Below are 26,153 nucleotides of genomic sequence, written 5' to 3' on the forward strand. Positions count from 1 at the left end.
TAAATCGTGTTTGTGATGAAAGTCACAAGCAACATGTGTTGATAAGTTCATGCTGACATTATGTTTCCCCATAAACCCTATGGAGTGTAACCTCTATAGGTTGGGAACCTTATGTATTTATAGAGCTGAAAGTGTCACATGTATGGCTACATGACCAGAAGCCTTTACTAAAAACCACTCGTACTAGTTGCCAAAATCCTTTTAATTGTTGGCGCAAGAGGTCGGACCTCTGAAGCAGTTCACACACATACAGTTCTTAGTAGAGATATAAAGTTTTTCATTGGGAGTTTTCATGGAAACTGGTGACTGGCTGCCCCAAAGAAGTGAGTGCTGAGGGTGGAGCCAGTACAGTCAAGCATCTAAATATCTGCTTTGAATAGCGTAGCCTCGGGGGAAACCCCATGTGAGATTCAACAATTATTGTCTCAGCCTGCCATAGGATTTGTACTTTCTTGTGCATTTTGTTTTTCAAACATTGTGTCTTCTATGTCTATAACATGCTCATAATGGTCAAAAATTGAATAAAATCATCATCTAAAAATGAGCAAAAATCCAACTTGCTGGAAATATTGAAAAAAATCCTTGAAACATAGTCAGAGCGGCACTTTCAAACAATGAAATAGCACATTTGTCCCATAAGTTATCACTTTTTGACCAAAAAGTTAATACAAATGATTTCTTACATCTTAGATAAAGCATATCAAACCAAAATTTCAAAGTCAGTATCAAAACACTTCTTGAGTAGAATTGTCTTTAAAATATCACACATTTTCAAACTCATTCAATAACTGGGTTACCAATCCAACAAGCTATTTCCAAAAGGTTTCCATAAGCATAAAACATATCAACAAGCAAGTGATTCAACCATCTTAAGTGCAAAAATCAACATCATTGTCAGTTTCTCATCAAGATATATTAAATCCTCTATCACGAAACTTGATCAATCCACCTTGTGTTCATTATCTTGGATATATCTTTCCTATTTTGAACCTAGGTTGTATCAAAATTAGAATTGCGCTCACATTGGAATCTAGTGAACTTGTAAACTATCATATGCTTATATGACTTTTGAGTACCGCCTTAAGAAAAGAAAAGCCAGTTATAAAGCTACTCAGAAAAGGATAAGATTCTTGTATATCAATCTCAAGATCTTATTAAAACATAGGACATTCCTACACCGTTTTCGTCACTATTTATGTGGTTGCGGGACAGAATTTGATGGAGAAATTTTGCAAGGACGTGCTTTTCAACAAAGAGACGCTTTATCATAACGAAATAACAACAGTGGTAAAATCAACAAAGTATACCTTCCTAAACCAATAATCACCTTTTGAGTTGTTTTTAGAAGGTCAAAACTTCAAAAAATTGAAACAATCACATGCCAATTTGGACTAGAGCTTAATACGAACAACTCATAAAACAACAAAAACAAATTGAAGAAGAAGATAATTCAATGTTCCACACTTTTGGGTATACGGTTGTTGATGAAGAAGCGGTTAACAACACCATTTAAGACCTCAAGAAAGATTACAAATTTGATAGACTAATAGAAAAATTATTAGCAAAGCAAAAAGAAAAATATATTTTGATGTTGGCAAAATTAGGAGCTAAATTGCCACAAGACTTTAACATAGAAGCCTTGAAGCAAGATGCGGAGACAAGTAATACTCAAAACACAGATGATCCAAATAACGAAGATATAAACAAATAAAGTCGTGAAGAAACAATAAAAGAACATGATGACACAAGAAGAGAGTGTAGTGATAGAAGAACTTACGAAGAAACAAGGAGAAACTATATGGATAATCCATTGTTAAATATCACTCAACAAATGCAAATTCTACAACAACAAATACAAGATATGCAGAATGGAACAAGCTCCAAGAAGTATTCATTGGAAGATATCTGCCCATATCCTTTTGATAAAAATTTGAATATGATACCATTTCTACAACATTGCGAGATACCTAAATATGACAAATACAATGGGAAATCTGATCATCAAGACCACATTAGGGAATTTTGTACTATGAGTATGGAGTTTGCACACAATGAAACTTACCTGGTGTGTCTATTCCCTAGGAGTTTAAATGGACAATGAATGGAATGGTTCTCCAGATTACCATTTGGAATCAAATCTTTTGAAGAGCTCGTGAATAAGTTTATTTCCCAATACTCCTACAATGTAAGGAATGAGATAACAACGCTGGATTTATGCAATGTTAAACAAAAGAATGGTGAATCTGTTATGATCTTCTTGCAGTGATGGAAACAAATGTTTAATAGGTGTCCAAGAGATGTACCTAACCAAGAAAAGATGGACATATTCATTGATAATCTTATCAATGAAATGAGTTATCGTATAAAAATGCAATGTCCTCCTTCTTTCACTAAGATGATTGAGAATGGTCTGAAAATAGAGGGAGCAATGGTAAAGAAAGGAGAGGTAAAACTTTACAATAATTCTTACAATAACAACAATAATCACAACACAACAACAATGACAAACCCAAGTTCTGGTCAAAGAATAGGAATATCATCAATGGGGGAAATGATGACAGTAATGCTACTAAACAACAACCAACCTTTAATCTATCAAGTCAAATCCCAAGCAATAACAATCAAGAGAACAATAAATCCATGTCTTTCTTCAATCCTCACAAGAAATTCACAAACATTAGAGAACCTTTGGAATCAGCTTTGAAAACTCTTCTTGCGAACAAACTGATTGTTTTACCAGAAGTAAGAAGTTATGAACCACAAATTAAACCAAATTGGTGGAATGACAATCATTTTTGCAATTACGATCGAAATAAAGGACACCAAACTAATGATTGTCATAAATTGAAACATCTTATCCAAGATTTAATCAATAATGGAACTATCACAGTGGATAGCCAAAAGACAAACGAATCACACCTAGCCTTTAAAACTCCACTTCCAAACTATGAAAAAGGTGAACAATCCAAATCAAAAGATGACAAAAACAAATCCAAAGTGAACTACACTTATACATATGATGATGTGGTAAATATCATCATCATTAAGGATAACACACCTTCAGAACCAATAAATATCATTACATGAAGAAAAGGTCACATTTCCAGGTATAACAAATGAATCAACCTCCACTTCATGACAATATAACTTAGTGGAGAAATTGCAAAGAATACTTGCTCAAATATAAATTTTGGAACTTCTCAAAGTTTCACTTACGCATAAGGAAATTCTAGAAAAATCTCTAACAGAAACAACAGTTTCAAAAGACTTGGATGTAGATCAATTCCAAAACATGGTGGGACACCTTATAGCTCCTCATTGCTTATCTTTTTCTGAAATTGATGACGCATCCTTGCAACATCCTCACAATACTCCCTTACATGTTGAAGTCACCATTAATAAAACTCATGTCAAACATGTACTCATAGATGGTGGAGTTGGCTTAAAAATTTTTGCATTGAGTTTAATAAAGGCTTTGGGATATTCAGAACATGCAGTAGATCCAAAGAAGAAAATAACCATTAAGGCTTATGATGAAGAAGAATGTTCTTCTAAAGGAACTGTGGTGTTACCAATCAAAATAGGACCTGTGGAAAGGAATACATTATGTCAGGTTTTAGATTTGAATCTCTCTTATAACATTCTTCTGGGAAGGCCATGGATCCACAACATGCAAGCAATTCATTCTACATATCACCAATGTGTAAAGTTTCCTCATGAGGGACAAGGGGTCACTATAATTCTAGACTTTATCCAATATTGCAAAAATTTGAAGCCAACACAAGATACAAAAGATCCACATAACAGAGAATCAGTATATCCTACCAAAGAAATTCAAGAAAATTTATGGGAAACCTTCGAGAAAAAGATCAAATTGAATGATGAAGGAATGGGAAAATATTCTTTGCATAATTTTCCACTTTCACCTAAATTATATGGAAAGCCTACAAATATCCAACCACAGATCTCAGAAAAATCAAAAGAAATGTTTAATGGAGCATTTGTTAGACTTGGAACACTTGTAGAAGAAACAGAAGACGAGGACATTATTGGTTGGTTGTACAAAGATGAAAATGAAACTATAGCAATAGCTGCAGAAGTCAATATTCTCATAGAGCAATATGGCAATGGTTATAAGATCATGCAAAAAATGGGATATGAAGGAAAAGGACCAATTGGTAAGCAACATCAAGGTATTTCAGGACCTATTTGTCCTCACTCACAATCTAAAGAAGATAAATCGGGACTTGGGTATTCAAAACCAAATCTGTAGGGTCCACCCTTGACTTGACTTGTTTTGACTAGAGTTGACTTTAAATTCATGCATGATAGACATTATTGGGCATAGGCTATTTCAGATGATTTATATGATGTTGATACTATCATTATTGATCATGTGATTTGAGGAGCATAAGTGTTGATAGATTTTACATGTTGTATTATAATCATGAATTATACTAATCATGCACTTGATGTTTTTATGTATTAACCATATTTAATGATTCTCTATGATGAGATGATCTTATGGTGTGTTTGATTGTTGTATGACTGTCTTCAGGATAAAGACAATGCCACATCACTCATTGAGAGCAGGATGTGTCGTTGCGATTCTCTAAGCCTTGTCATATATATATATATATATATATGTTGTATCATTGCTTGTGGATGCAGGATTGCAGGTACCAAACATCAACTCCACCTGGCTCCACAGGTCTGAGCGTGTCTTTAAATCCCAATGGTATGTGGTTCGGAGTTGACACAGGTTCCCCTCACATACTCTAGGTCTAAGTTGTTCACTGTGAGTTGTCAACGTCTTGGCGCAATTCGCCATGTCAGTTAGTAGGCTTGGTTTCTTCTGTATTGTGAGTATGTTAGTGTTGATTGGTTAGTTCTATTATGTCGAGATTGATTATTTGATTATTGATGCGAGATTAAATAGTTAATAATGTTTATTTTAATTATGTTATCTAATGTTTAATTTAATTTATTGGATTCTTGCCTTTTTGGGTATTTAATTATTTGATATTTAAATATTTATTTATTTTAATGATGATTTAATATATATTATTTAGCTTATGTTGTGGTTTATATTTATTTGTTATTTGACCTTTTAATGGTATTTAATTTTTTATTTATTTATTTATTTAATTGCTTATGGTTTAATATTTATTTGGCATTTAATGTTTATCTGGTTCTTTAATTCATTTATGAGTCTTTTGGTTTATTTGATTTAATTTCCCCATTTGATTTATTTAATTGTGGCTCATGTTTTATTTATTAGTTTGACTTTTATATTAAGTGGGTTGTATAAATTCACTTTATAATAAAATAATAAAACATTCCCACCCAATTGTAAAAGCATGATTTATATTTATCTTACCTACCCTCTTCTTTTATTGGTTGAATTTGAAAAGGGAGGTAAAATTATATTATATGGTGAGGTTGGTAAAATATATTATAGAATTGAATATTTTGATTGGCCGACATTGAGGCTAGGGTTTTTGGTTAATGTTTTGTCTTTTTATTTTCTTTCCCGTGAAGTTTTTGGGGTTGGCTTCTTCTTTTGCAAAAATATTCTCTACAAGATTTTCCTTTGGTTTTTGGCTTGGTTTATTGCTGGAGCTTGTTGGTTTTGGCTTTTAGATTTGGGGAGCTATTCTTCAGCTTCTTTCTATCACACGGGTTGCAGGTTGGAGATGTATTCCTCTTTTTGTATTTTGTTTTATAGTTTTCCTGTATGCTCCGTGTTTGCAGATTTAATGTGTGAGCTTTGGAAAATAAATCTATAGTTTGTATAGTGTGGAGGAAATATGTGAATGCATAAATTTGTTGCAAGGCTTTATTCTATAGTTTGTGGGAAATATTTATATTTCTAGGATTGTTGAGAGTCTTCTGGTGTTTTTCTGAGTCTATGTCATGAATGGAGTTTTTATTGAATGTTGGCTTTTAAGTGTTTATTATTTATTTCATTTATGCCCTTTAAATCTATCGTTTTGGGCGACTCTGTGTATATACTTTTCGAAGCTTAATGTTTTCAAGTTTAATTTTTAAATCTCTGCTGAAATATCTGTGTTTTTCTGGTCTTTTTATGCAAAAGCGTTGATTCTGCATATGTGTTGTCCTTTCATGTATTTGTGTTATCCTTTCATTCATTTGCATTGTCCCTTCATGCATTTGTGTTGTCCTTTCATGCATTTGTGTTGTCCTTTCATGCATTTGTGATATCCTTTGTTGCATTTGTGTTGTCTTTTGGGCAAAAGCATTGTCTTTAACTACACAAGTACTAAACTATTAAACACAGGCGCTAACCTATAATGCAAAAGTGCTAAACTTCAATGCAAAAGCGTTGTTCTGCCTGTTTTGGTGTTTTTCACTATTTCCCAGTCAGTTTTGGATTTTCGAGTTTTGTTTCATTCTAGAGGCTTTTTGGGATTTTTGTAGACATTTTCCAGCTACTGTTATTTATCGATTTGATGTGATTTTATGTTTTCTATGCTGCAACATTCTTCACTTATTTATTGTTGAAGATTTGAGTCTTTTCTTATATTGAGATGTTGCAATGGAAAAATGGTATTGTTGTGGAGACAGCAAGATGTTATTGTTGTGGAGACAGCAAGATGTTAATGTTGTGGAGACAGCAAGGTGATATTGTTGTGGAGACAGTAGAATTGATATGTTTTATTGATGGAAAATTTATTATATGATATGGATTTCCACTTTGAGGCTCATTTTGCATTATAATGGATTTAAGTCCTTTTCACTTTTTAGCTATGGTTTTTCCTTTTATGTTTATGTGTTGTTGGGTTGCATGATGAAGTTATGGATCTCTTCTTGGAATTTGAATTGGAGCCTCTTTTCTATTGTTGTTTTGGAGCATGGTAGGGGGAGTGGTCTTTCATGTGATGACCGGAGTCATGAGAGATAGGCTTGCATGAGGATTCCTAGCAAGGATGCATGAAGTCTAGACTGTCAGGGCCCATGGGGGTTTTCCTTTGTTTTAAACAAGTGATAACATTAATAATGAATTAATTAGAATGGGTAATTAGATCTCATTTAAACAAGATAATTAATAGTTTGAGCCTCATGGTTGATTCCTAAGGACGATGTTTTAGGATAAGTATGAGAAGGTCGTGAAGACGATAAGTCAAATCTCCCTTGATTCTCTCATGGGTAGAAATGGCTCCACATGTTTATTGAGGGTTATGCCGTGAAGAGTTATGTTTTTGGCAATATTATGGGGGAGGATAGAATGTGATGACACTCTGCTCCTACATGTGTGCTTTGCTTGAGATGTATTGATGTCATGTTGATTTATGCACCTCTGGGAGTTTTCTATATGTGTTATCTTGTGATTAGTTCTTTCTTGAGTGTCCTTGTGTTGGTTAGTCTCTTTGGTTTTGAGTGTCAGCCTAGATGTAGAGTGTGTGTTGGGACCTTGTGTCATCTCCTAGCACGGGGGGTGGTTCCTTTGGTTCCACATGCTCAGGTGGTTGGTGCTTTTAAACCATTGGGATGTCCCTGTCTTTGGATTCTTCTTGCGTGGATGAGGATGCTTCTTCAGATTGTTCATGGATAATAATTGCAGAAAGAATGTAAATGATGATGTGATTTATTTAATGAAATTCTTATGTAATGGTTATAAAAGAAATCATGTTTATGAGAAATGACTATGTTGTTCTAGTTGTAGTGATAACTTTGCTTATGGTAGATGAATGTAATGATGAACCTTGAGTTGTATTGTAATGCATTGATATTAAATGAAATGGATGCATGAGATGGGGATAAGTATTGTGGTTCAGAACTAAATGATGCATTTTGTATTCTTGATGAACCATGTTAAAAGGAAATAGTGTAAATGTTATGATAAAGGTATTAGTCTTGAAATGATGTTTTTAACTAATGCTTTAAGTAGAACAAATGCTATGCCTTGGTTGGATGAATGAATATGAGTAATATTGGAAGATATATTAGGACATGTTTATGTTTGGTGAATAAAAAAATTGAAATTATAGTATCATACTTCGCAGACGGTGATCTAATGGTTGGATTGAAATCTTATAATTGCTTGGGATGTGACTGAATGTTCCTTATAAAAATATTGTATGGATGTTCTTAATGAATGAATTACTAATCTTATTAATGAAAATTACTAGTAGGTGTATGGGTAGATGGTAAAATGAATGCTTGTCTTCTAGAAAAGGATTGGAATATATCATGTGTTACGGTTTAAGATTATATCTCCATTTGGTGGATGCTATTAGTTGTTATGGAATTAGGATATTGTACCTTAGTTTGTGTTGAGATGAATTTGTGTAGTTACTTAATTTGTAATAAGATAATTATTGGTTAATTGATATAGTGTAAGAGATTTTAGGAGTATTAAATGAGCTATGGGTTAAATGTTTGGGAAGACTTTGTGATTATTGCCTTATGTACTTTAGGAATCATGATGAAGTAATAAGTATGCTAGGAGCATAGAATCATAAATGATTATGTGGAAGTTAATTGTAAATGGAAATTATGTCAATGCAATGTAAGGGTTAATCTTGGTATGTGAATGGTGATGTTTATAGTCAAATGTTGTTTAATGGTAATAGGGTCATTTGGACTTGGTGTATAAAATGAACCTAAGAGAAAAAGGGAAAGAGTTGTGCATTGAAAGATAGAATCTCATATTAAATGAAATATTAAGTAGGTTGCATATCATGAGTGTTAGGTATTGCGATGTTGTACCTATATGTGTATAATGATTAAGATTATGAGGTATTGATCTGGAAGAAAGTAAATGCTTATTGCTTATGTAGGTAGATTAAGTAATGGCATTGAGATACCCTAGAGAGTTAGTAGTAATGATTTATTGTATTCCGCTTGCGAAATTGTTGAATATCTTCAGTGAATTATTCTATGTTCATAACACTTAAATGTTGTTGGGTTCTCGCTGCATTGCTTAAGTGATGTTATGTGTTGTACTATAAAAAAAAAAAATTAAATTAATGTGTATTTAGCTATATTTCTCCGGGGTATTTTGACGGGCATTACAAAATCAAAAGCACCATAATTATCAACGGCCCTAGTGGAGAAAGAAACCAATCCCTAAAGAAGAACAATGGCAAGAAAAGCTACATCAAGTAGCAAAAATAGTAGCCAATAATCATAAACAAGAAGAACATGAGAAACAACAAGAAGAACTTTCAATCAAAAGAGAAGAATCTTGTAAACAAGTTCAAGGAATACGGGAAAATGCAAAATTTGAACAAGCTATTCCAGAAGCAGTAAAAGAAAAGATGACAGAAATTAGAGAACTATTTGCACCATATGATATTCTTGTATGGTACAGTGGTGTAATTCTAGATAATGGTTCAGAGACATATTCAAATGAATATGAATGGGGTCCAGATATATCATCTAGTGTATCAAGTGAACAAAAGAATGAAGAGCAAGCAGCTATCACAAATGAAGACTTGTCTTTTACAAAACAAAAGGTAGAATTAGAAAGAAGACAAGAAGAACTCTGAATCTAGAGAAAGGAGGCATATACAAGACAATAAAAGATAGAGAATGAAAAAGGCCAAGAAGTAACGCCACAAGAAGCACAAACAGATATGGATCAAACATCAGGAAATATCAAATTTCTATCAAAAGAGGAGCAAGATGTACCAAGGTATGGCAGAACCATAGAAGAACTAAGAGATAGTCAAGTAGGATTGACTATTAGTTCAGAAGAAGCTGAGTTCGAAAGGAGACAGAAGCTAGCAAAATAATCCTCCATATCATGTACACAAATATGTCAACTTCAAAATACAAATGAATCTATTGAGATTAATCAAGAAGGAACTTGCAGTACTAAAGATGTGAGTGTTGATATAATCCATTCGTTTGAGGGACAAACGTCGGGTGAAGAGTCACTTGAGTGTGAACCACAAAATACTAATATTGATTTTGTTAAAACTGATTGGAGAATACTTGGGAAAGACAATGTAGTACCCCTCCTCGATCAACCTCTTTGTGTATGTTTTGATTTACTCTAGTGACTATTCAGTGGAACATTTTTGTATATTGATTCAGATTATATGCGATGTTATTTCATGCTTTATCTGGATGTATGGTGTATTCTTTTATGCAATATCCCAATGCTTATGTTTAATGTTATTTTATGGATCATTATCATGGACTGACACTTTTACCTTACATTGCGATGTGTTATTTATATGTTGTGTGTTTGCAAGTGTATTGAGATGTGAGGGGATGATTTTCCTTCACTCACTCTGGTGAGATAGGGAATGTCACAATTCTCCTTCATTGGTGTGTGTGTGTCATGTTTGTATATATATGAATATTTGTCTATATGCACTTATGGATTCTTTTGGTGCAGGACATTGCAAGTACTAGTACCGGGTAGGTATGGGGTATCGACTCCACCTGGTTTCACAGGTCTGAGCATGCCTTATATGTCTAATGGGAGTGGAGGAGATAGTTGTTGTACCCTAACTTGACCCACAGTTACACTCGTGTGAGTGTTGTCGGTCAGTTGTCTTTCCTGTCTGGCTGGTATGCGAGTCATAGTGCTTTGGTTTGGTCATTTGTGAGTCGTCATTTGATCATCCCTTTGTTTTGTGTACTTTCGTTTATTTAAATGGTTATTTAATTAAATGGATGATGCTATCTTATGTTGGCGTATTTAGTTAGCTATTATGCTCTGTGATTATTGATTTAATTAAATTAATGATTTGCTAGATTAAATGGTTAAATGGCTTATTTCATGGTGTAAAGTTGCATTAATATATTTTATGGAAGGAAATAAATAATTGCCTAGCCATTTAAATGATATATGCTTAAGTTGAAAGAAAGTACTTTGGAAATAGAAAATAAAATTAAAAGCTTTTCTTTTTACCTTTCCATTTTAACTTTTTCATTTTAATTGTTCGAAAACAATTATTTTTGGAAAAAGGTAAATCTGATTGCTTTTTACTTTTTAAAATATTTAAATCTGATTGGATGGAATAACTTTCAACCTAGAAAGTTTAGTATTTTCCATATATGCCTAAAATTCACGGGAATAAGAGAGGCAGAATTTCTGGAGAGAAATTTGGAAAACTATTCTGGAAGGAGGAGCTGGAATTCAAATTGGTTTGCAAGGGTTGGGATTCTTCCTTCATTGTGCTTGCTAGTTTGCTTCTAGGTTGGATAATCTATTCTTGTTTTAAATTTAATTTGAATTTTTCAGTTTGCTTCTTGTGTGTTAAAAAATGCAAATTTACCTGTGGATTCTTATGGAATGTTTGGATTGGAAGAAAGAATGCCTGATATTGTTAATTTTGTGAAGCTCTTATCATATGGTTGCATTTAGGAAAGAAATGGTTCATTTCTCTATTTTGTTGTATGTTGTGTTCTTGAAATCAATTTCTTGTTTTACCTCTTCTTTTGGAAAAGAATGAATCAGATTGGGTTTGTTGGGTGCATCCTAGTATCTAACTTGCCAATAATTGGTTAGCTATTGCTTCCAGTGTGTTTATTTCATTATTTACCTTGCTGGTAAATATCCCTTTGAATTTTGGATTTGGCACTGTGTGTGTGTGCCCGTGAAATAACCTAGAAATGAATTGTTTCTTGTGTTAAATGATTTAATGGCTTTTTGTATTTTTAATGCTTAAGGAGTTAGAATTTTAATTAATTTGGACTTTACCTTACCCCGTCGTGGGCTAATCCCACCACGTGGGTCGGTAGTGTCTGCTACCCGCACGTAGCAGTACTGTCGGTCAGCAATACTGCTACGTAGTAGCAGTACTACCAATCAGTAGGACTGCTATCGATTAGTAGCAGTACTACCAGTCGGTAGCAGCTGCTACCAGTCAGTAGGCCTGCTACCGGTCGGCAGTAGTACTAACGGCAGGTAGTTCCTGCAGCTTAGGCAATGACACTGTTGTGGGTTGGTCTTGACCCTCGTGTAACCTTGTACCCTCGCCGGTACAAACTGGTTTATGCAATGAAGTTAATTTTTATTAAATGGAATATATTTTTAAGTGGTTTTAAGTGTTAAATGAAATGATGATTTTTCATGTGATTTTTATTATGTGGTTTAATAAATTTATCACTGGAAATCAAGGCATGAATTAGGAATTCAAATTGGTTAATTTGGATATATTCTATAAATGAATTAAATGCCTGTTGGGAATTCATGTTTTTATTCGATTGAGTCTTTGACGTGAATTTTATCCTTGATGGAATATTGATTTGGAAATTGGATAGATGTGAATGGTAAAAGAGTATTTTATTTAATTTTCAATCAATGATGTTGCAAGTGCTTATGATGTTGATTTTCTCAAAGATTGTCTGAGTGCGAGCTTAGTGAATTAGTTGTCCCTGCAAGTGTAGTGTTATTTCTGGTCTGTGGTTCAGTCGTCCTGTGGTGGCATATTTGGTACCTTTGACACAGTGATATATGTTGGCTTCGTTGCCTTAACCATGTAGTGTCTTCGCCTTATGGTTAACCAAGAGTCAGTATGTCCTTGTTTGACCACTTGTTTCTGCAAGTGGTGTAATGGTTGTCTTCTTCGCCATAGGGTCCTCGGGGAGTGACCTTATCTGTTTAGTGTCCTTTGAGAGAGTGGCTTTCGAGCAAGGGCTGCGCCCAAAGTGGTAGACATTACGACCATGCGAAAGTCATATAATAAGTGATAATCTAATTAATTGATTAGGTGGGTAGTTCATAACATTAATAAAGATATTGTACCTCGCACATAGGTGAGTGCTTGTATTGAGGCTCATAATATAGTGAGAAGGCCTGGAATGGCAAACCGACCACCTTGTCTTCACGAAAGGCTAGAAGGGTCCGCATGAGACTTAGTTGGAGTCAGAGGTTTGGGAGAGGTTACCAAGATAGAGAGCCAGGACCTATGAGAGCTTACCGAGGTAACCATCAAGCTATGCGATGACACTCTCTCTTTAGGTTCACTTGTGTGTGTGATGTCAGTTCACTTGTGTTTTGTGATATCAAGTCATTTGTGTATTTGTGATGTTGAGTCACCTGGATTATTGTGGAGTCTCTTTGTACTGTCATGGAGTCGTATTGTTTTGTCGACCATGTCATGCCTTTTCTTTCTTGAGGGTCCTCAGCTATCTCCTAGCACGGTGGGGTGATTCCATTTTGGGGAATTACATGGTCGGGTGGTAGTGCCACTTCCCATCGGATGTTCTTGTTCGTACCTTCATGCAAGGATTGGCTTCGCAAGTGTTTCTCTGGATCGTGACTCATGCTTATCTCATGTTTTGGAGAATATTGTTATTTGGAGGCCTATGTGGTCATTGTATCATGATCTTTTGTAACCTTGTAATTGGTTAAGTTGTATCTTTATATGTATATTGAGAAGCTATGTATTAGAAGAGCAATGTAATCCTATGTATGGGATGTTTTATGAGCTTCCTTTATGTTATGTGTACATGCTTATTGAAGTGGAATTATATTGTATCCTTTCAATCTTTCAATGGTGTAAACTGATATTGCTTATGGCTTCTTGTGGTCATTGAGTTAATGATGAATTATTGGATTAACCGTAATCATGGAATTTATCTTCTGGTTTTAATTCTTCATTGGTAACCCTTAAGGAATTCTGGTGTAAGTCTTATGCTTGTGTTATCATGCATGTCATGTGTTATGCACTTATGATGTTTATACTTTAAAAAAAAAAATTGTTTCACCCTTGTTTTAGGTTTTGCTTCGGGGTTCCTAGCAGGGCATTACAAACAACCCTCAAGATCATTCTATCTATGACATCACCTAACCTATGCCCAAATATGACTATTATGCCATGAACCTTGAAGCACATAACAATGACAGTGATTATTACTTACCCCTTCTTCATCTCAAACTAATTGATTGGGATAACCTGGAAAACCCTGAATTGGATGCCTTTTCCAATGACCATGACTTAGTTGTGTATCTTAATGATGTCGAACCCATAGCGCCTAAGATATCTTCCATCGTGGAATCAAGTAATGCTTCTTGCAGTCAAGAGAATGCCAAACTTTTCAGTCACAAAATTCAAATCAAGTAAGGAAAAAGACCTAGTGTTGAAAACCATTTCATGGCAACACTAGATCAATCAAAAGGGAAAATAAAGGATGTATCTGAGGGTGAAAACCTCTTTGAGATACTAGAAGATGGAAAATTTGACATCCTTCCTACATATTTTTCAAGAGATATCTGCTACTCTAATAGAAGCAATAAACATTGGCACACCAAAAGATCCCAAGATACTTCATTTTGTTGCCTCATTATCAGATAAAGAGAGGGAAGAATACATAGAATTCTTTAGACAAAGATGGATAAACTTTTCTTGGTCCTATGCAAACATGCCAAGACTTAATCCAAATCTTATCATGCATCATCTCAATGTGGATCTCCGAGCAAAACCAGTTAAACAAAAACTAAGGAAGATGCATCCACACATTGCTCTCCTTGTAAAAGTTGAGTGAAAGAAGCTGTTAGATGTGGGTTTCATAAGACCTGTCACCTATCCAAAATGGGTTTCAAGCATTGTGCCAGTATCAAAGCCAGATAAGAGCATAAGAGTCTGCATTGATTTCAGAGATTTAAACAAGGCATGTCCCAAAGATGATTTCCCACTACCCAATATTGATATAATTGTGGACTTATTGGCAAGACATGAGATGTTTTCATTAATGGATGGATTCTCAGGATACAATTAAATAAGAATCGCCCCTGAAGATCAAGAAAAAATAGCATTTACCTATGCATGGGGAACTTACTGCTAGAATGTTATGCCATTTGGGCTTAAAAATGCAGGAGCAACTTATCAAAGAGCTATGACTAAAAATTTTCATGACATGATGCATACATTCATGGAAGATTATGTAGATGATATACTTGCATAATCTCATACAAGAAAAGAACATTTGAACATCTTGGGCAAGATCTATGATAGACTTGAAAGATACCAGTTAAGATTAAACCCAAAGAAATGTGCATTTGGAGTAACCTCTAGAAAACTTCTTGGGTACATTATATCAGCTCGTGGAATTGAAGTAGATCTAGAAAAAGTCAAAGCCATCATGGAAATGGAGTCACCTGGGAACATAAGTCAATTGCGTTCTTGACAAGTAAGATTGCAATCGATCAGAAGATTTGTCTCTCAATTGGCAGATAGATGTCATCCATTTAATCATCTTTTACATAAGAATGTTCCATTAAAATGGGATCATAAATGTGAAGAGGCTTTTATGCAAATCAAAGAATATCTCATGAATCCTCTAGTACTTGTATCACCCATCAAAGGGAAATCATTGTTACTTTATATCTCAACGACACATATATCATTAGGAGCTCTCCTAGCAAAGCATGATGAAGAAGGCAAAGAAAGAGCAGTGTATTACATCAGTAGAACACTTGTCAGCTATAAACTGAATTATACATCAATAGGGAAGACATGTCTAGAAGTTGTATTTGTAACTCAGAAGTTGCGACATTATATGTTGACTCATTCTATGAAACTAATAGCAAAAATAGATCCACTCAAGTATTTGTTGAACAACTCAACTTTGACAGGCAGATTGGCAAAGTGGGTTATGGTACTAAGTGAGTTTGACATAGAATATATTGATAGAAAATCTATCAAAGGCCAGGTCATTGCTGATCAATTAGCTGAAACACCTTTACAAGATGACATACCAATGCACATTGAATTTCCTGATGTGGACATTCTAACAATAAGTACAAAATTTTGGGAATTGTACTTTGATGGTTCTTACACACAAAATGGATCAGGCACAAGAATTTTGTTCATCACACCTCAAGGACACACAATTCCAAAATCATATAGACTACGGTTTCCATGCACAAACAATACTGCAGAATATGAAGCATTGACTATTGGTCTCAAAATGGCTATTGAATGGAATATCAAGGATTACATGTCTATGGTGATTTGCAGCTTATCATCAACCAAATAAATGATGATTATCAAACCAAGGATGACAAGCTCATGCCATACAAATAGTTGGTAGAAGAGTTTAAAGAACACTTTAAAGAAGTATCATTCACTCAGATACCAAGAAATGAGAATAACGCGACAGATGCAATGGCTACAATAGCATCTCTCTTGTAAAATCGGGAGAATCAAAAGCATTACGAATTCCTGGTGGAAGATATCTTAACCCCTACCATTCAATCCCAACATACCTACATGACTTGCCATATATCGGGAACTAGTCAATCCTTATACGGTCACACTTATCAGTACTTAAAAGATAATATCCTTCCTCCTGACCTATCTTGCAATCAAAGAAGGAATTTTATCCATCAATCATCCTGCTATACTATTATTATTGATACCTTATATAGGCAAGGTCTAGATAGCACTTTATTGAGACGTCTCAAACAAGAAGAATCTGAGAAAGTTCTTAACGAATTTCACACAGGTATTTGTGGCACACATTCAAGTGGATTAACACTGGCTAAGAAAATTCTTCATATGGGTTACTATTGGCCTACTATGGAGAGAGATTCATTCACACATGCCAAGAATGCAAACAATGACAAATCCATGGGAATCTCATTCACGCACCAGCACAAGAATTGTATTCTATGGCCAGATCATGGCCATTTTCTCAATGGGGCCTTGATTTGGTAGGTAAGATAAATCCTTCATCCTATAATGGACATAAGTTCATTTTGACTGCTACTGAATATTTTACTAAATGGATTGAAGAAGTACCTTTGATAAAAGTGACAGGAAAACAAATATCATCATTCATCTTGAATTATATAATCTGTCACTATGGAGTTCCTATGACCATTATCATTGATAATGGATGACCATTTAAGAATCAAGATGTGAATGAAATATATGATCAATTCCATATTAAACATAGGTTTTCTACTCCATATTATCTACAAGGAAATGGTCAAGTTGAGGCATCAAACAAGACTATCTTGAAAATCTTGAAGAAAATGATCAATGAAGCTGGAAAAGACTGGCATAATCAGCTAAATTCTTCTCTATGGGCATATCGAACCAGCATCCGCACACCAACGGGGGGAACTCCATATTTCTTAGTCTATGGATCATAAGCCATATTACCAATAGAAGTAGAGACACCTTCTCTACGAGTTTACTTGAAAAGTCTTATACCAGAAGAAGAAGAATGAGTCTCTAGACTGCAAGAACTTGAGTTGATTTAGGAACGTTGCCAAAATGCAATAGATCATTTGAAGGTATATCAACAAAGAACGGCAAGAAGTTATAATCACAGAGTCAATCCATGCATTTTTTAGATTGGAGATATAGTTCTAAGGGAGAATCCAAGAAATCAACAAGACCAAAAAAAGAAGGGTAAATTTGAACCAAATTGGCTAGGTCCTTTTGTCATAGTAGCAACATATGGCTCAGGAGCATACAAGTTATCTACCCCTAAAGGTGATTGGTTTGGTGAAACTATCAATTCTATCCATCTCAAGAAATTCTATGCTTAAGATGTAAAAGACCTAGAAAAATCAATAAAAAGCATAGAAAGCCCTGAAGAAATCAGTAAAAATTAAAAAAGCAGAAAATCCCTAAAAAACATAAAATAGCAGAAAAAAGTGCAATACATTTAGACAGTGAAAACCTGGTAAATAGGTGCTATCTAAAAAAAAGTGAGTTCTTCCATCTATGAGATCGCTTTGCGCACCCATGTACTCCATCCTATCGCATCTATCGCTTCCATCTATCATATCTCATCCATTTCATCCTTTGCATCCATTGCTATGAACCATTTAGCAGGAAATATGTAGCTTACCAACAATTATCAATCTTTGACATACTTAGTGTAGTCATTGTCTTGGATTTTATCAATCATATCTGCATTGTATCCTGCCATAGTCTGGATATTGATCAAATTCATACATCCATAATAAAGTTTTGTTTCCGCTGGGGGAAAAATCCTATTTCCTTTTGCTAAGGTGATCTTTTGAATCTTTGAAAATCCAAAAACATTCGAAAAAATTAGAAAAACCATAAAATACCTAGGGTTTTGAAACAGATAACGACCAACAACGCAAATGAAGATCAAGGCACTTTGTAACAACTGAATCATGAAACTTAGGAAATGAACAATCAACCAGCAAGTAATAACAAATTATCAATTATCATTCATTCAAGATGATTATATCAGTTAATGACCATGAGAACATGTGAATGACATAAAAGATTCAATGTTTATATCTTTATTTTATCGTTGATCATGTCCTCTATGTGACTCAAGGATGTCCATGACTAGAGAAGCTATGATGGGGCATGATTATTTTCTTTGATTGTTGTCTGTGGTTTGTCTCTTATTAAGGTATGTACTTGTCTAAGGATATGATCGGCAAAAGATCAAGGAGGACATTCCAAGTCATACATGAAAGGAGATAATCCTTGTCTGTTCTGCAAGAAATACTCAGGTCAGCTTGATTCATCATATCAAGTTGCTTGTATAAACTTGCTATATCAAAATCCATGTAAGAAATACTTAGGTCAGCTTGGATCTTTATGACAAGTTTCTTGTATTTTTTTACAACATTTAAAGAGATCAATGATGAAATCAAGCACTGTTACAAGACAACATATGAAGAATGGACGTATCATTTTAGTTAAATCATTTTTAGATTAGCTCATTATTCATCTGCATTATAATCATATCATTTCATTCATAGATCAATGATCATAAATAAAGATTGAGTATACTTGGACAAACAAAAACAATTTGCATTTGATCATTGTAGGTGTATTCATCTTTAGAATCATTTCAACCATCATTCATTTTAGTTAGTTGCATTTCAATCGTTGCATTAGTTTGCATTCAATTAAGAGCATTTCATTAATCATATAGTATATCATCATTATTATTTTCATTAGGATCATTATCATTGTGGCTCTTTTTATCCATTAAGGTCATTTAGTTGCATTTTTGCACTTAGATTCAATAATCATTATAAGCATTACATATAAGAATAACAAATATTTCATATCAATCATTTGCATTTCAAAATAATTATAAGCATCCATTTGCATTCCCATATAGATCATTGTATTTGCATCATTTAAGATAGTAACCATTAAAGTGCATCCATGATCATCAAAATAAAATAAAAATAAAAAGCATTTTGCAATTTCATCATTATTGCATCATATAGAACATCATCATCATGATAAGGAAAGCAAAGATCATAATTAAATCATCCATGTAATCAATGCATATAGATCATCATAAAACAATAAAAGTCCAAGTATACAATGACATCAAAGAAATAATCAATAAAATACAATGTCCCATGATACAAATCAATGTCTCGTATCAATATGTCAACTAGGACGATGAGCACCACTCCCCCTTAGATGAATCAATACATCTCGGTCCTCTTGAAACATGATATCAACAAAATGTCGGTTCTTGATCCAATCAATCGCTTTGATCAATCAATCAGCTATCACATTTGCTCACTTGAGATTTCTATCAATCTCTTTGACTACATATTAGTGACGCTCATTCATCATGAGGTTATGCATCTAGTCTATCCAATCTTGAGTTTACATCATTGATGTTCATCAATCATGAAGTCAATCAAACTCTATCCTATTAGATCATCAAAGCTTCGAGTTTATATCATTGACCCTCATCAATCATGAGGTTAATCAAACTCTATCAATCATCAAATTAAGCAGAATATCAAAGTAATCAAAGAGCAGACATTTTCATCGACCAAAGTTGTAGAAATTTCAATGAATTATCATGAGATCAATCGCTTATCCAAATTTTTTAACAAATTCATGATCAATCTCTTAAGGGGGCACATAATCAGGATTTTTATCTCCATTAGGCACACTATCAATGCTTGATTTAATCTTTGAAACAATGTTGTCTCGACATCATTTCAAAGAGGGGCAAAATGTATACATATAAAAATGGCTATGAGTGATTAAATAAATATTTTATATTTATTTAATAATTATTCTTCTATTAAATAGTTAATTTTAAAAGATTAATTTATTTAATTCATTTCATGTCCTTTTATTAATTAACTTAATTGAAATATTTTATTAATCAAATCATTTATCATTTTCTTCTAATCAATTAATTAAATATCTAATTTTTAATTATTCCTTTCAATCAATTAAATATCTAATATTTAATGGTTATTCTTCTATCCTATAGTCTGAAATATTAAATGATTTTTTAATTATTCAATCCCTTTTCCAACTCATCTTTCCATCTCCACTTCATCTTTCCTTTGCCAACTCATCCATCATGTGGCTAAATTAATTCAAAAAAATTAAAATAAATAAACATTTATTAGCCACTTATCTCCAACCTCCAAAATAAATAAAATATTGTGTACATACACATATTTCTTAACCTTCTTCTATATTATCTCCAACATCCCTACATCTTGGGAAGGACTTGAGTCCACTTGTCCTCTCATGCCTAAATCTTCTCCAACCATCCCTAGATTCCCTCAGTCAGCAACCCAGTCAAGGTGAGATGAGTGACACTTGTCTTCTCCTTCCCCCTTTCTCTCAACCTTCACCTTTTCTCACAGCAATCCAAATCTACAGATCTGATCATGACCGTTGATCCAGACCACATCATCTTATCCTCTCAAAGTCTATAAATGTGGGAGTTTGAGTTGAGGAAGAATTAGTCTTCAAGTGAGTTTTCAAGTTAACCGTTTGTGAAAACTTATGCATCTGTGAGTTTTTAATCTTGAAGCAATTAGCAATTTAGCAATTTAGCAATTTAGCAATTTAGCATTTCTCATTTAGCATAATCATTTATCTTTAAATCATTTTCATTGCATATCATAGTATCGGTTGACTATCAGTTATCATTCCATTCTTCGTATGTCATCTTGGAAGCTACCAGTGCTTGTCTGATAACAAATCATCTACAACCAGGAATAGTGGAGTTAGGACACAATGAGACTTAAATCATGAAGGTAAAAGTAATGTTTTTATTTTAATATCAATTTCATGTAGTTTCATTGGTTGAGTTTGGATTTCCTATAGCATTTCCTTTGTATTTTGTGAAACTAACATGTTGTGTGTTGTATACTAATAATGAAATTCAAGTCGACACAATATTAACCATTGGCGTGTATTTTAAAACTATCAATGAGATAGAATTAGTGTTATAACATGCCTTTAAGATTAATTTATATTTTTTAACAACAAACCACCTTTGACCTTATGTTAGAGCTCAAATCACCTCTTCCAAACAACTTATGTTTAAAGAAATTGTACAAAAATAAAATCAACATCCTAATCCTATTACATTATTAAACTATTAAACAAAATAATTCCATACCAGGAGCAGGATCTATAGTGGGTTGAGGTAAAACAAGAGGGAGAAAAGGAGGAACTAAAGGTTGGTTGTTACACAACCTTGTTGATCCTAGAATGGGCAATGTAGTAGGAGGCAAGAGTAGAAGATGAGGTTTCTATCAAAACAAGCAATAAAGATGCTACTAAAAATAAACACCAACTTGTTGTTGGAAAGTAATTGTCTAGCCAAGATATTACTTGAATCTGTGATCTGTCAATCTTTGTATTTGCTAGTCTTCAAACTATTGATAATATGATCGGACATTTGCCTAGAGAGATGGTCCAATTTGATCACAAGAAATTTCCTATAAACTATCAAGTGTCTAGGCTTTGAAATTTACTATAGCAAAAAAAATGGTCATACCTTGTGCTTATGCCCTGCATTATGTTGCTTTCTAATGGAGATTTGCAAACAAAGCAAAGTAAAGTTCAGTAGAAATAGAACATGTGTGAAATGAATGACATGAGAACTAAGAAAACAAAAACTAATTTAAAAAAATTAATTATATGTTTCTTTAAGCAAGCTACCAATATGCCTTTCATAAGTGGAGAGTAATTAAAACTAGAAATTTTACCTTACTATGCAGTGAGTGCATCGAAGAGGTGTGGAAGGTCAATTAGGGTAAATTTTGGCTTAACTTTGCATACCTTCAAGTGTAATACGTGAGATCAATTGGCCAATCATTTAGTGGATGGTGTTGTTTGTAGAGAGGTAGAAAGAGGGAGAGAAGGATGAAAAATATGTAGAGATAGAGATAGAAAAGAAAATAGATATAGATATAGTTGTGTGGGGGGAAGAGAGAGAGAGAGAGAGAGAGAGAGAGAGAGAAACAAAGAAGTATAGATAGACAAATAGAGATTGGGAGAGGGGGAGATATTGATGTATACAAAGAGAAATAGAGAGAGATGGAGATGGATGGCTTGAAGAGAAAGGGAGCAAGAGAGAGACATATGAGGAGAGATATGGGAAGATAAAGGGAGCAAGAGAGGGACAAATAAGGAGAGAGGGAGAGAGGGAGGGAGAGGAAGAGAGAGAAAGAGAGAGTGATAGGTATACTGTTGGCCATTTGGTGGAATTGATTATGTGTTGCATTGATGTTTTATCATTGATGCCAACACTAGTTGTTCGGATGCTTTACCGGCACCCTTATGGTCCCAATAGGATAAGTGGTTTTTGGTTAACTTGGATCCAGTATGATCTGGTAGGCTCTAGTATAGTCTAATGATGGAATTGGCTTGTTCATGATACTTATACTCATAATTGGTCAGTTGGTTTTGGTCTAGAGATCGGATACTATCCTTCTTGCTTAGAAGCTTGGTTTTTGGTTCCACTGAGGGTTTCATTGAAAGAGATTTTGATGGAGATCTTTGATGGATTGCATAAGCGATGTTGGTGTAGCTTCTGATGAAGTTTTGGGATGCTATTGGTGATCATGTTTGACAATTGGCGGTTGGAGATCATTGTTGTGGTGTGTGGACCTATACTTAGTCTCGGTTGATCTAGGTTATGGACCGGCTTTAATGTAACGTTTGGATAGGACCTATTGATGTATTTCTAGGATGTCTTATGTGTTGGATATTACTTGTTTTGTCTAAGGCCGACATGGTTTGTAACTATGTAATTGGTTTATTGTCTAGTGGTCGACCTGATTGTTTATGGTTGAGGATTTGTATAAATAAATTTAAGATCTCATTGTAGATCATCATGGTTAATGTAAGGGTCATGGTCAAGGAATGTAATGTGCGAATAATGTAATATCATTCACGCAGAGGAGTTGGTTGATCATTGGAGATCAAATTGGGTTTATATAAGATGATTTAGTCCTCCGGTATTGAGCTTAATTGGAACTGTACTCAAGCATAAGAGATGTTATCTTTTACAGTTCAACACTTCTCTGGATTGTAGTCTAGATTTATGTGTAGTCAGTGAGGCTCCTTTTGTAATGAGGAGTGTGCTATAGGTTGTTGGCCTTCTGGAAAGTGCAGGTTGTTGGAATTTGCATGAAGATATGTTATGTTGTCATTGATGTCAATTGAACCGGTAATGGTATTTTGATGAATACTAAGACAAGGGGTGAATTAGTATGCCCAAAAACTTAATCAAACTCTTAAGCAATTTTACTACAGACTGGTATAGTAGTTTAAACAACAAACTGGTTAAAACACAGATAAGCCAATTACCAAATAAAGCATTCACCCAGAGAATCACAATCACCATAGCACAAGATATCTTGACATGGAAACCCAAATGGGAAAAACCACAGTGAGTAAAACTCACAAGTCAACTATCTGCACAATAGTAACTAGACCGGTTAAGGTCAGACCGATTAAGGCCTTACAATGTTCTTCACCAAAACAAATCCTGTTAGGATAGATCTTTGTTAGGAGATAAGTCATGTTAAAGACTACCCTATTAAAGGATTTCAGATCCACAACTGTGAACCACCTTGTTAGAGGATTTATAATAGGCTTGACTGGGCCTACCTGGTTAAGGGTTTCAAACTTTTCAAAGAGATTAGTAATCAACAAGTGAATGATCTACAAAGTAGCACATAATGCTTGATTACATTCTTGACTGCTCTTTGTTAATGCATTGCAGCATTACTTCAGTCTTCTATCCTTTGCATGTTCAATCTCTATCGCATGATGCTTCTATAACAACTTCACTCTTCAACACACTTACATACTTGTTAAAACCCTAGACATGATGTCCTTAAATAGGAAGTTGATTTCATGTCGATCCAATGAGATTGGATTATAATTTCCTAGGTTCAAAGCATCTAGACACATTTGGTAACATGACATAGAAACACCGTCAAAGTGTCGGTGGTTGATAACTCATCACACTTTACAAGTTTACTGGTTGAATCACCGCATTGGTGTCAGTGGATGATAACTCATCACACTTTACAATTTTACTGATTTAACACAGTATACCGATTATCGATTTACAAACAAAGACTGGTAAACTAGAATGTAGTTTTCTGATCAAAAAGGTAAACTTCCGCTAGGGATCCTCGTTCCGCTTGAGGTCTTCATACCGCTTGAGGTCTTTGGTCATGTTTTGACCAGTAAGCTTCTTTTGCAAAACACCGATAGTATTCAACAAACAAAGACTATACATACAATGGCATATAATACCAGTGTGAACAATACAACACATATTACCAATGGAGAATAACTCATACATAAAATAGGTGTGTGTCCATCAATGACAATCACAACTAAACATCATCAAAATGCCAACATATTCATGATATTGTTGATATTGTTGTTGTTATTGCTTTTGTCTTGTAACCGGTGTGATAAACCTTATGGAAGATGTTGTAAACCGGTATGGTAGTTTGTAAGTTAAACTGGTGTATAAGGTTAAACCTTTCTATGTTATGTAACCGGTAAAGCGTACCAGTTGTTTTTGTTAAACCCTAACTAATCAAAGTTTGTTGATTAAAGATCTAATGTTGAGCGGTATAGATGGAGACATGTGTGATTATTGTATGAGGACAAGTTCAAGTTATTTTGGCATGTTTGATTGTCTTGGGAAAGAGCAAAGTGGATTGCGTCAAATGCATAGCACGTGATGAGTTACAAGTCTGATGAAGCAGTGATCATGGAGCGGTTGGAATTTTCTTGAAGAATGTGAAGAGATTGTTATAATTTCTAATGGTCAAGCTTGTACCAACTTGTTTGTAATCTCAATGATGAGAATTAGGTTTTTGTTGTGTTACCAACCTAGTTGATTTGTATTTAAGGTCGACGAAGTTGTTTTGTAAAAGAGTTGGCAAAGTTGGCAGAAACCAGTTGAGTGTGTGGTTGCCAAACCGGAGAATGGATATGTAGTTTGAGTGAAGGAAAATTGAAGCTTAAGAAGGATCTGATCAAGCAAATGTAGTGATATTCAGACAAATCAAGAAAACCTATTGTTTTCTAATAATTACGGCAAAATTGAAATCCCCTATCTGGGTAAGCTCTAACAAGCTTGGTTACTTATTAAATCCTCTAACAAGGTGGTCCATTAGTTTGGATTTCTGAAACCCTCTACCGAGGTTACTCCTAACAAGGTATTGTTCTTTTCATCAAGGCATATTTGTAAATCCCTTAACCGGGTGATTCCTAAATAGAATTAGTTCTTAACGGGACATATTGTAAAAGTTTTAATAGGCTTGGCTCCTAACAGGGCGAACTTCAGAAGAGTTCAAATAGCTATCCTTGTGAGTCTCGTCTCACCATGGTTTTTACCTATTTGGGTTTTCCACATATAAATATTTGTGTCAAGTGGTGAACGTTTTTTTGGTTATGATCTTATTTGTTGATTTGATTAACTACTTAACTATTCTGATATGGCATGATAACTGGAAGCATTGAGAGATGGAATATGTTGATATTTGATTAAGCATTTTTTATGTTTACAAGATTGAATTTTTTTACTGTTAAGTTGGTCTAACAGTCAAACCGGTTGATATTGATAATCTTTGAGTAAAGATTTTGATAAGTGAAAGTTTACTTTGTGAGTTTGATTTTGAGTTTGGGAGTTTGTATCAGTTTTTCAGTATACCGATTCAACCCCCCTCTCAGTATTCTACTGGATACTTAATCTTTCATCATATCATCAATTGGTATCAGAGTGTCTCAGGTCCTCTTTGCCTAAAATCCTAATAGCTTGTGGAAAAGATCTTGTAGATCATGATGAAGAAAGAAGGTCCTAAGTTCAACAAAGAGAACTATAGAATCTGGAGTGACAGAATGAAGATTTACATTAAGAGTCTTGGTAGTCAGTATTGGGATCATATAGAAACT

The sequence above is a fragment of the Cryptomeria japonica genome, chromosome 8, assembly GCF_030272615.1.
Source record: "Cryptomeria japonica chromosome 8, Sugi_1.0, whole genome shotgun sequence".
Lineage (NCBI taxonomy): Eukaryota > Viridiplantae > Streptophyta > Pinopsida > Cupressales > Cupressaceae > Cryptomeria > Cryptomeria japonica.